At 35.9% G+C, this 12,394-nt stretch overlaps 1 protein-coding gene across 1 annotated transcript in view; it reads right to left on the bottom strand.

Moving 5' to 3' along the window:
• Positions 1 to 12,394, bottom strand: part of LOC125230157 (broad-complex core protein isoforms 1/2/3/4/5) — a 206,448-nt gene that overhangs the window by 75,727 nt on the left and 118,327 nt on the right. Inside the window, exon 4 of the mRNA XM_048135202.1 lies at positions 5,799 to 5,826. The gene's annotated coding sequence lies outside the window, so the exon portion shown is untranslated. The remainder of the gene's footprint in view (positions 1 to 5,798; positions 5,827 to 12,394) is intronic.

Below are 12,394 nucleotides of genomic sequence, written 5' to 3' on the forward strand. Positions count from 1 at the left end.
ATGTTTAAAATTTCTGAATTCATTCTGGCAGAAATATTATTAAATAAGTAAACTTATGTGTTTAATAAGACCAAAAACATAATACAACAATATTATAATAAACGATATCTTCTACCGTATCACATTCAACCTCGAACAGTGTCTAGAATCGGGTGTTAAGCATACGTTTACATAATTTTACCTTACAAAATCAAGTGATACATTATGTATGTTTTCAATAAAAGCGGAATTACAAGAATACCATCGAATATTCAACTCCCAGTCTTCAAAGGAGCAAGTCGATTAAATTCTAGCAAGAGAATTACTAAGAGCAATAAGTTATTTCTTCGTTCTCTTGGGTTTAAAATAAAATAAAATACTTATAATAAGATGTTGCATATCACAGATATTCCACAACAAGATAATTCAATTGAAAGCTATACCATCCATTCATACAATCCCTACAATCATAGCTTTAAGGAAAATGACGAAATCAGGATACCTATAAATCAACAAGATGTGTATGTATTACCATCTGCAAGCTCCATTTACATTGAAGGGTATGCAAGTGTATGGCGAGTAGATGCTGGTGGGAAAAAATAACAAAAGATGTAAATTTTACAAATAACCCCATATTATTTTTGTTCAAAGATATAAGTTACGAACTAAATGGGATTGAAATTGACCGGAATAAAAATTGCGGGATTACTACAACGATGAAATCTCTTATTTCAATGAATGAAGGAGAAAGTAAGAACGCTGCATTGTGGGGTTGGGATCTAAGCGGGAGTATTCTAAAGCAAGGTCATTTCTCCATTATAATACCTCTGAATAAAGTGCTTGGCTTCGCGGAAGATTATAATAAGATTTTAGTCAACTGTAGGCATGAACTTGTACTAAACAGAAGTAATTCAGTTTTAAATAGTGTTGTACTTGAAGAAAATGATCAAGTTCAAATTGATATCCATAAAATCCAATGGCGGGTACCGCATGTTAGAGTTTCTGACCGTAATAGATTGCCACTACTAAAGTGCTTAGAGAAAGATCGATCTATACAACTAGCATTCCGGAATTGGGATTTGTATGAATATCCACTTTTACCTAAAACAACAAAACATGCATGGTCAGTAAAAACCGCTTCCCAGTTAGAAAAGCCTAGATATGTTATATTAGCATTACAGACTGATAGAAAACTAAACAAACTAAAAAATTCTACTATATTTGATCACTGCAATATAACTAACGTCAAATTATTTTTAAATTCACAGTACTTTCCATACGATCCTCTTAATTTAAAATTTAGCGAAGACAAATTTAGTATATTATACGAAATGTATGCTAACTTTCGTCAGTCGTATTATGGGGTCGGTGTCGATCCTCTGCTTAATCTGAACACATTAAAAAAAACTCCTTTATTTGTAATAGACTGCTCAAGGCAGAACGATTCATTAAAAACTGGCCCAGTTGACGTTCGAATAGAAATCGAGTCCTCAGAAGACATACCTGATAAAACGACAGCCTATTGTTTAATTATAAACGATCGGCTTGTCGAGTATAAACCTTTGAGTAATATAGTAAGGAAATTATCATGAATGTGATTTTGGATGTTCAAGGATTTAAAAATGAAAATAATCAATTTATACCAAAAGAAGTGGCGATTATTTCTCAAAAAAGTTTTCTTGTGTTTCTGATCAGCCCTCCCCATCCGTTCTATACCTTAACAAAGAAAGAACGTTCACAAGTCTCTTGGGTGGAAAAATACAAAGGAATATTATGGAATGAAGGCTATGTATCATATTTTAATTATAAGAATTTGATTGTTGATTACTGTAAAGATAAACACATTTATACAAAAGGTTATGAAAAAGTGCAGTGGGTGAAAGAAATAACAGACAGTGATAATGTTTATAATTTAGAACATTTTGACTGCCCAAATTTAAAGACTTTATGCGAAAAATATTCAAATAAATGTGATATTCAAAATTGTATATATCATGCTAATGTCTGCGCTTTTAAAAATGTATCATGCCTGAATAAGTGGTGTATAGAAAATAATGTTTTTTTTACAAAATAAAATATAATCATGAATACCTGTGTTATTATTTTAAAATTATGATGATCTATAAAACAAAATAATATAGGTAAGAAGTAATTTTAGTACCATCATAAATATCAAACCTAAAGTCACTCGAACCAATTTGCAAATAAATAATCAATTAAAAATGGACAACAATGTGGAAGACATCGATGAAGTTCTTATTTATCAATGTCATATACCGACATGGACACCATATATTATACTGGTTTTCGAGTATTGGCATGAGTAATCAGAAAAGATAAATGGTTCGTATAGACTTGGTTACAAATTTGAATGTTTGAGTGTTACTTTTAGAATTGAATCTGATAAATCAGAACTTACTAACATCCTGCTACCTCGCTACTTGAAAAGGTGACTTCTTGAATGGGCACAAAATGAGTAATTATTTGAATGATCGATCGATTAAAATTAGTATTCTAATGTGTAATATTGGTGGCACCTGGATCTTCTTTGATCCAGGTGCACCAATATTACACTACTTACCTAGTTCGGCCCGTCGGCCATTTTTTTTGCTATAAAGTTTTTTTTAAACACTGTATAACTTTACTTAAATTGTCAAGGCTGGCTTTTATATATTTATGTGTTAAAAATGCTCGTACTGTTAGATTGATAATCATCATTTCCTAGCCATTTACGATCGCCGTAGCTTGAGAAATTAGGGTAAGTAAGAGTGACTTTCAAGCGTCTGGTAAAAGTTACGGCCGGAGGAAATGGTCAGGTAATGATGATTATCAAATCTTTACAGTCTTTTCTAACATCCTCCTTGCGTTATAGCGGCATTTGCCACGGCTCGTGGGAGCCTGGGGTCCGCTTTGACAACTAATCCCAAGATTTGGCGTAGGCACTAGTTTTACGAAAGCGACTGCCATCTGACCTTCCAACCCGGAGGTAACTAGGCCTTATTCGGATTAGTCCGGTTTCCTCACGATGTTTTCCTTCACCGAAAAGCGACTGGCAAATATCAAATGACATTTCGCACATAAGTTCCGAAAAACTCATTGGTACGAGCCGGGGTTCGAACCCGCGACCTCCGGATCGAAAGTCGCACGCTCTTACCGCTAGGCCACCAGCGCTTCTACACGCGCTAATACATGTATAAAAACCAGCCTTTAGAATTTAAGGAGAGTTAGTATTCTAAAAAAACAGCAAAAAAATGGCGACGGGCCGGATTAGGTAATATGCAGACATTGAACGTCGTACGAACTCTACAGTATCCCAAAGCTTCATCCTTGAGAAAATGAGGAAGGTCTGGCTGCTCTGGGATCTTAGTCCATCACGCAGTTTACTGCAATAGGTATGACGTGTGATAATAATCTTGCTACTTACAAGTAGTTCAATTTTAAAAGATTAGTTCTTAATTTGAAAACTGAACGTTCTTACACTATTGTATTGTAATATGTATAGGGTAGTATATGGTTGCCACCTCACGCACTGCCAGTGACGATTAGCCGTCTCGCAACACTAAGACCACCCTTACCCATCCTCAGGAATCCATTGCATTTCTGGACCTTTGTCTACTGTGTAATTTACGTGTGATAATAGACACGGAGTTTCCAAGTGGTTTGGTTTTGAATACTTAAAGTAAATTAGGTCTCCTTCGCGCATATTCATAATATACATGATATATTAAATATATGTATACATCGTGTTTTTTTTTGTTTTTCTTTAAATTCGACACGTCGTTAGGTTCTTTATCAGGAACCACCCACATATCACTTTTAGTTAAATTCGCCAAAAAAATTTGTTCATCGTTTTCATACATAATAAATGAATTCATTATTGTGAGAGACCCTTAAAAATAATATTCAAGTTAGTGTCAAGTGATTGACGGCACATGTCAAAACAAATAACATTAGGAAGTGGTAAAAGCTGTCACGCACGTGTTCAGTTATTTTTATTTTTTTAATAACTCAATAACCGTAAGAGTTAGTTTTCTTAGAGAAATTTATTGTATTTGATCTAAAGAACCTTCCCTTAAAGTTAACGGAATTCAATAAAAACAGGGTGTATTTGTACCTATTACCTATAATTATATTTGTGTATAAGTTTAAATGTATTGATATGATATGCTATGTATTATATTGATTGGATTGTAAATAATAGTATATTGTTAATACTTATGTACTTGGTTAGATACTTGTCAAATTTATCCCGCAGAACTTTAATTCAGTAATTACGAAATAAACGGAATATCCCAATAAATATCCTTAAATATTACCTACAATGCCAAATCACGAACTACAAATAAACATGATAAAATCACACTATTAATTGGTCATTAAAAAGGTTAACTACAGCAACCCAAAACGTTCTGAGATTAAGATCATAAACACACATTATTAGGGTTGCCAACGACGCTTAAGCTATTAGTCGAGATTGACAACCCTGTGGTCACCCTCCTTGGCTGTCCCTTGTATGGACATGTATACTATAATTTGCGTTTCAGTGTGGTTTAATGATGTTTGGGTTTTTGAACGTACTATTAAAGTGATTCATGTTACTTTAAAGATACTTAGTATAGAAAAAGTTTGTGTGACTAAGATATAAGTATAATGCCTATGTAAGTAATTGTTTTAAAACTTTTAAGAGCTGAACATTTTTATTAAAAAAATAGTTATAAGACTTTTTATTAATATTTTAAGTAAGTAATAATGGTAGGTACATATTTTGAACATGAGTACAACAATCATTACTAAGAGATTGCCAACAAGCCTTATTTTAGGTACTCCATCACACTTTAAAACTAAATTGGCAATAGGAATTTAGTAGTAAATATATGATTGATACTCACGTTCCAAATTATCTAGCGTTTCTCCCGAACCCCGGGATCAATAGTCACCATAGGCAAAATAAAATCATCACTGATTTTATTCGACATACCCCAAACAGCGCCCAATCCAATAATGTATACATTATAGTACAGTAATGCACCACTCATTACCCACTCCGCACCGCCACCCAACATCCGGTTTTTTGCACAAAAAAACTATACTTAAATATAACATCAACATATATTAAAAATAAAATAATATTGTCGGGTGGTGGGCGGGCGTAGTTTTTCCAATAATTTCGACCATTGGTGGAAAAATGACTCTCTGTGCGTGTGTGAGGCATTTTTATCTCTTTTTGCCAAATCATTAGCGCCATTGGACTTTTTGTTGTGCATTTTATATGAGACGCATTAAATCGCATTGTTGAAGTACTTTGCATTATTAATATCGCTATTTTATTATGAATGCGGCGTTTGGGAAGTTTCTGTACGGTTTTTTCACAAAGAGATTTTCCCGGATTCTGAAATTTATTTAGTTTGGGATTTATAATAATTAAATTAATGTCCGATCATCAAACAATGAAGTTTCAGATATTTTGGAGGCGTGCGGAGCCGAAGCCAACATGTAGAGTAGAGAGAGTCCATTTTAGAATGGGATTCAAAAGCAGCAACCGTCTTGGTTTAAAGACTACTTTGAGAGTTGATGAAATCTTGAATTGGATGACAGTGTGTCTTAACTTCAAACCTGGGTAAATCCATTCTGCTTTAAGGTTGAATATATAAAAAATATGATCTGAAAGATAATCAACCTTATAGCAGAATAGATTTACCCAGTTTTAAAGTTAAGCGACACAGTAGTGGAATATGCACTCAGTGGACCTTCATATCCAATTTTATGTTAAGTCTCTCAGTGCACACTACTTAATACTAGTATCAATAAAAGCGACTTACCTTTTTGACAGAAGAAAATTCTCTGCACCTGTAAGGAAAAAAACATTAATAATGATGCCTCGTTCTTAAGAACGTGATCAAGTTTTTTTTTTTAATACTACGTCGGTGGCAAACAAGTATACGGTCCGCCTGATGTAAAGCGGTCACCGTAACCTATGGACGCCTGCAACTCAAACAGTGTCACATGCGCGTTGCCACCCCATTAGAAACTTGTACACTCCCTTTTGCTGCGTTAAGTACACAGCAAAAAGGAGTGTACAAGTTCCAAGGAGGGTTCGGGTTGCCGACGACTCAAAGGACAATAGACGGAACAAGTTGGTTCCGTAAGTCCTCCCGTCATCAGCACACCGCACCCTCGTTGAGCTCTGGCAGCCTTACCCACCGGCAGGAACACAACACTATGAGTAGGGTCTAGTGCTATTTGGCTGCGGTCTTCTGTAAGGCGGAGAGTACTTCCCCAGTTGGACTCTGCTCTAGATTCGAGCGAGACGATATCCGCTGTGCTGTGCCCTACCACACAAAGCGGAATATCATTCGCTATGCCCTACCTCCTACAAAACGTATTAAACAGGTTTATTTTATTTTTATTTCCTGTCTTAGCCAAGTTAGTACAAACTTACAATCAAATTTTAAATAGTGGTTTAAAGATTATTTTGGTTAGAAAATACATGTCTATATTTGAAACAATTTTACGCAATGGTAGCCTAGCGGTACGTGCGACTTTCATTCCGGAGGTCGCGGGTTCGAACCCCGGCTCGCACCAATGAGTTTTTCCGAATGTATGTGCGAAATGTCATTTGATATTTTCCAGTCGCTTTTCGGTGAAAGAAAACATCGTGAGGAAACCGGACTAATTCCAATAAGGTCTAGTTTACCCCTAAGGTTGGAAGGTCAGGTGGCAGTCGCTTTTGTAAAAATACCTACGCCAAATTTTGGGATTAGTTGTCAAAGCGGACCCCAGGCTCCCATGATCCGTGGCAAATGCCGGGATAACAGATATACAGAATTTATTGGTAAATAAGTAAGTACCTAGGTACATTTACAATTTTATTAAAACAATAAAGATTATTATTAACAACAATAAGTTAGGTATTAAGTTAGGATTATGGATCAATGATCATTTTTCATAGACAATATAAATTCGTCAATTGAATAAAAAGCCTTTTCGATAAGCAACGATTTAAGCTTTTTGTTAAAAATTGTGTCACTTTTTGATTCCTTTATGTTAGTCGGTATTAAGTTATAAAGTGTTGGTCCCATGACTTTGAGTGACTTTCGTGACTTAGCAAGCCGGCACTTTGGAGCGAACAATATCTTATACTTTTAAACGAGCAATTCTTGTATATTTATTTATTTATTTATTTATATATTTATTTACACTGACGATCTCGGAAACCGCTCTAACGATATCGCTGAAATTTGTTATGTGGGGGTTTTTGGGGGTGAAAAATCGGTCTAACTTATCCTTAGGTCCCGGAAAACGCGAATTTTCGAGTTTTCATGCATTTTTCTTCGCGCGCCATCTCGTGTGCAGTAGTTGTACTGTTAAGACAGAATTCTTTCGGTCGATGTAAGTACTATTTATTGCAAACACTAGATGGCGACACAGGTCAAGGCTAAAACGAATAGAAAATACACTATTTGAGTTTTTGTGGCGAAATGCGCGCCATCTCGTGTGGAGTAGTTGTGTTATTAAGGCTGAGAATTCTTTCGCTCGATGTAGGTACTATTCATTTTTGAACTAGATGGCGACACATGTCAAGGATATGAAACAGAACCGAGCGAAGCTCGGTCGCCCAGATATTAGCTATATAACGTAAGGAGGATGATGATTTGAAACAACTTTACTTGTAATTTTGCATAAACTCATAACCTCTAATAACAATTATGAAGTGCTACCGTTAACCCCAAGGACGTTAACTCAGACCGAACGCAAACATCCAGGTTGGTACAGATGTCTAAACCACTAAACTATTATGCGTCAAAATCTAGCAATTACACCGTGAGCGTACACGCATGTTCACTATGCATTGCGCGTTTTGTTTAACTATGGCGCCACTTGTAGAAGTTGAGCGCGCAATGTAAAGAAAACATGTGTAGAAAACGAGGTGCTTGATAGATCAGGACACTCCTTAACACATATTTGATCAGCTTTTTTGGCAATTCTTATGCGTTTTCTGCGAATTACGCACGAATTTTATTAAGTAACATAGTTTTGGAAGTGAATCTATGTTGTTAAATTATTATTAAATTATTTATTTCAGGCAACTTTAGTCCATAGGTACACATATTCACAAAAGAAAAGAAAGAAAGAAAAGAAAATTACAACGAAAACTTAGGTACTTATATCAAATTAAATTAAATTAAATTAAATCAAGGATATACATTTAAAACAATTTCACTGTGCACTGATTCATCAAATAATTCTATAACTCAATAATTCTTATAATCAAAAATAAAAATGTAAACAACCAATAATAATAATAAATTAATAATATTCAATAATTTATAAAACATTAAAATTTGCAAGCATGCGCAGTCAAATTCTATTCAAATGTCCGAAGCTTAAGAACTAAAGTACAGAACATAAATTAAGGAAGTGGGGGAACATGGAGACTATCCCAGTGCCTTGCTATAGGACAATCCAGCCTATTAGCCACCAGAACATAAAATGTTACATCTAAATAATTTGTAATTCTCCAAATGAATCGAATGGTATCAAACTCTTGATATCTTTAGGGCATCATTTCCTAATATCAAGTGTGAGTTAGAATAGAGCGAAACTATCGTAAACATGTTATTTTTTCAAAGTGATAACATTTTGCTTTTCAAATCTTGTAAACACGAGTGTTTTTTGTCTTTTTTTGAAGAATGCCATAGTAGATATAATTTTTTAGGCTATTTAAACTTAAATAAATGTATTAAATAGTTATAGCACTCAAATATTACGATGAAACTAATGGCACACAAGGCGTGCCGAATTATTTGGATCCAGCACTCATATATTTGGCATTTAAAATAGAAGATAGACAAGGGCTGCCAATGGTTAGATGGTACAAAATGTCTTTTGGCATTAAGTCCACCTTTGTTATTATATATTTTCAACCTTCATAACTTGGGTATGGATAATACCAGATCAAACCAAATTATTAGGATTAATAAATGCAAAAAGTCTTAATTGCCTACCTTTTTTACACTATAACAGTTTAAATAAATCCATACTAATCCATACTTACTAATATTATAAATGGGAAAGTGTGTGTGTCTGTTTGTTTGTCCGTCTTTCACGGCAGAAACGGGGCGATGGATTGACGTGATTTTTTAAATTGAGATAGTTGAAAGAATGGAGAGTGACATAGGTTTTTGTCTATTTCTAGCCCTCACTTCCCTAAAATGGGGGGTACAATTTTCAACTTTAAGCCAGCGTTCCCACTTAAGCGTCGCGTGTCTCGGGGCGCGCAACGGACGTCCGCGCCACGCCACCTGAATGAGGACGTAAGACGCGCCGCCAAGCGGCGCGGCGCGCGCCACGCCGCCGCCACGCTACCTGGGGCGCGTCTTACGTCCTTCCTATACAAAATGTACTGAGGAGACGTTTTTTGAATTACATTCAGGTGGCGTGGCGCGGACGTCCGTTGCGCGCCCCGAGACACGCGTCTCTTAGATGTGGCCGGTCCCTAACGCGAGCGAAGCTGCGGGCAAAAGCTAGTAAATATATAAATGCTTCAACCTTTCTAAAATCATTCCGATCTCAATAAAGTCCTAATTAAAAAAAATCCCAATGAACAGCCAGGAACCACGCACATTTAATTTTTAAATTCATTACACAACCCAATAACATAGGAGACAATATAAGGCACAACCGTTGAAAGTGGAATTTAAATATGTAAGGAATTAGGAGGGGGAGGGTGGTGGGTGAAAGGGAGGGGGGTTTTCAAAACTAGAAAGAGATGAACACGCGTTAGTATCGCGATCTGTGTGTGGCGGGGTGAAGTGTGTGGGATGTGTTAGAGGGACACGTCTGAAGATATCGTTGGATATTATTTCGACAAAGCTTGAAAAGTATTGTGCTAGACTAATTTGAAACCAGACATTATGCAGCTCCTGTTGTTGAATTATTGTTGTCCCATTGGAAGTGTAACTTGAAAGGTACACAAAATAGGAAAAATAAGTATGTGCTTAAGTCAAAGGACTGGGTCCTAAAATAAGTGTTTGAAATTATGCTTCTGCGACCAACCCATATCCAAAACCCTACTTAATCAAAAACAGTTTTTTTTTCTATCAGTGTCAACTATGATTTGACAGACAATTTGGTTTTGGAGTCTACAATAATTTCCAAAGCCATAAGTCCCAGTGCCCCTTACGATTTCACAATACTAACTTCATTTAAATATACTAGTCCACGTATATAATATTGATTGATGTTGTGAGTGTCCCAAACATTTATGTAAACTAATATCGGACAATTTTGTAGTGTTTACATCTCCAGTGATACTTTGCTGGGACGTCAGTCTTCCGCGACCACGGCCAGTGACCAGAAACTGGCCGAAAGGTTGGAAAAAAAGTAAAATAATGTTAATTAATCGCGTTGGACATGTGTGTGACTTTGAATATGTTGTTCATACTCCTCAGATTGAATTAATCGGGACTAGAACATTGTAATAAACGCGTGAGGGGTATCCATATTTTATTAGCTAGCCCACATATGAGATATCCAAGGATCTGTCCGTGGAGTGTATCTCATGTGCACTACACGCAGGCGCTGTAATGAGCGCGCGCGGGGGGTAGTTAGACAATTTTACTGCGCGCTCCGTTTTTTGGGAGAAAGTCGCTAGGTGTGCTCACATAGATTATGTGTGTAGATTGCTCCCCATTCTTGCAAATGATGAGTTGTTGAGTCGCTTACTTAAATATTAATTTTAAAGATCATTAGATATAAAGAAGGTACTTGTTTTATACATGTATTTATCTTCCTAGCTACATATCTACCTATTCCATATGGCAGTGATGGCGTCAGCTTTTCGGTCTAACCTTTTCCACTTCGCTTGGTTTATCAAATTAATCTTAGACAACCGATTGCATTACTTATATAAGTTTTTTAAATTATCTTTGACCTGGTTTCGGAAAAAAACTGGTCCAATTTTCGAACTACTCGTAATTTATAGAACTTTAGGGTTGACACTCTAGTGGAATGAAAATAAACAGGGCAACTATTATGCATAATTAGAATACAATACCACATTAATTAGAATACTTCGATGTGGTCCCAAATTTCAAAACGAATACGTATATATTTAAAGTGGAAAGCCTCTGACGATTGACTAACCACTGTTGATCTAACAGTATTTTAGCAATATATTCAACATAGACATTACATTTATTCAGAATACCCGATTATCGCGTCTGCGCCGCATACTCTTTGGCAACATCTGTAGGCGCGCACAAATTTGCATATGTCGAAATAATTTAGGGGGTAACACGACATATCTATACTACGCCTAATGTGCGAGTATTGGCAGCCGAGAGTAGGATATTCGCTATGAGACACGACGCTTCTTTCATCTTTTATACAACTTTAATAGTATTTTATACAATCGTGATATAATACAAAGCTTTTCAGTCGAGTACCATATTTAGGCCACGAAGCTTGTTGAGTGGCCTAATAGTACGGTACGAGAGTGAAAAGCTTAATTATATTGCTATTTTATACAATACTTTTTCTATGAGTCCTCATCTTCATCATTAATGGACGAAAAATATCATCATTAAAATTAAAATGAATCTTTCGTTCACCGTTGTATCAACATCGAATTACCTGGTAACCAATTGTTTGTAAATAACCATCTCTGATTGGTCGATAACGCGATAGAGAAAAAAAATGTGTTTCAGATGCAGAAAAAATTGACAGGTATCGCAAATTAGAATAGAACTTGTATGAAGTTCTATTTTTGAAATTTTTTCAGTTAACTAAAGTGAAGTGTAATGAAATATTATAGTTAACTAAGCGTCAAAGACTATCCAACACTGAAAAGTCAGCATAGTTTAGTCTGTGGTGTCCTAATTGACAGATTAAAGTCGACGAGTAGAACAAAATACTTTTAGAATTTAGAATGATTTTGTGGGAGCTAGGGCATAGCGAATGATATTCCGCTTTGTGTGGTAGGGCACAGCACAGCGGATATCATCTCGCTCGAATCTAGAGCAGAGCCCAACTGGGGAAGTATTTGGCTGCGGGTTTCTGTAAGGCGGAGGGTAAGTTGTGTTTCTGCCAGTGAGTAAGGCTGCCAGAGCTCAATGAGGGTGCGGTGTGCTAGTGACGGAAGGACCTACGGAACTAATTTGTTCCATCTATTGTCCTTTGAGTCGTTTTCAACCCAAACCCTCCTTAGAACTTGTACACTCTTTTTTGCTGTGTTAAGTACACAGCAAAACGGAGTGTACAAGTTTCTAATGGGTTGGCAACGTGCACGTGACACTCGAGTTGCAGAAGGATTCCTAGTTGTTTTTATATATGTATGTATGTATGTATGTATGTATGTATTTTTGGAAATATATATTTAGGTTTATGTATATTTATTATGTAACTTCTTATGTAG

The sequence above is a fragment of the Leguminivora glycinivorella genome, chromosome 10 (genome assembly GCF_023078275.1).
Source record: "Leguminivora glycinivorella isolate SPB_JAAS2020 chromosome 10, LegGlyc_1.1, whole genome shotgun sequence".
Lineage (NCBI taxonomy): Eukaryota > Metazoa > Arthropoda > Insecta > Lepidoptera > Tortricidae > Leguminivora > Leguminivora glycinivorella.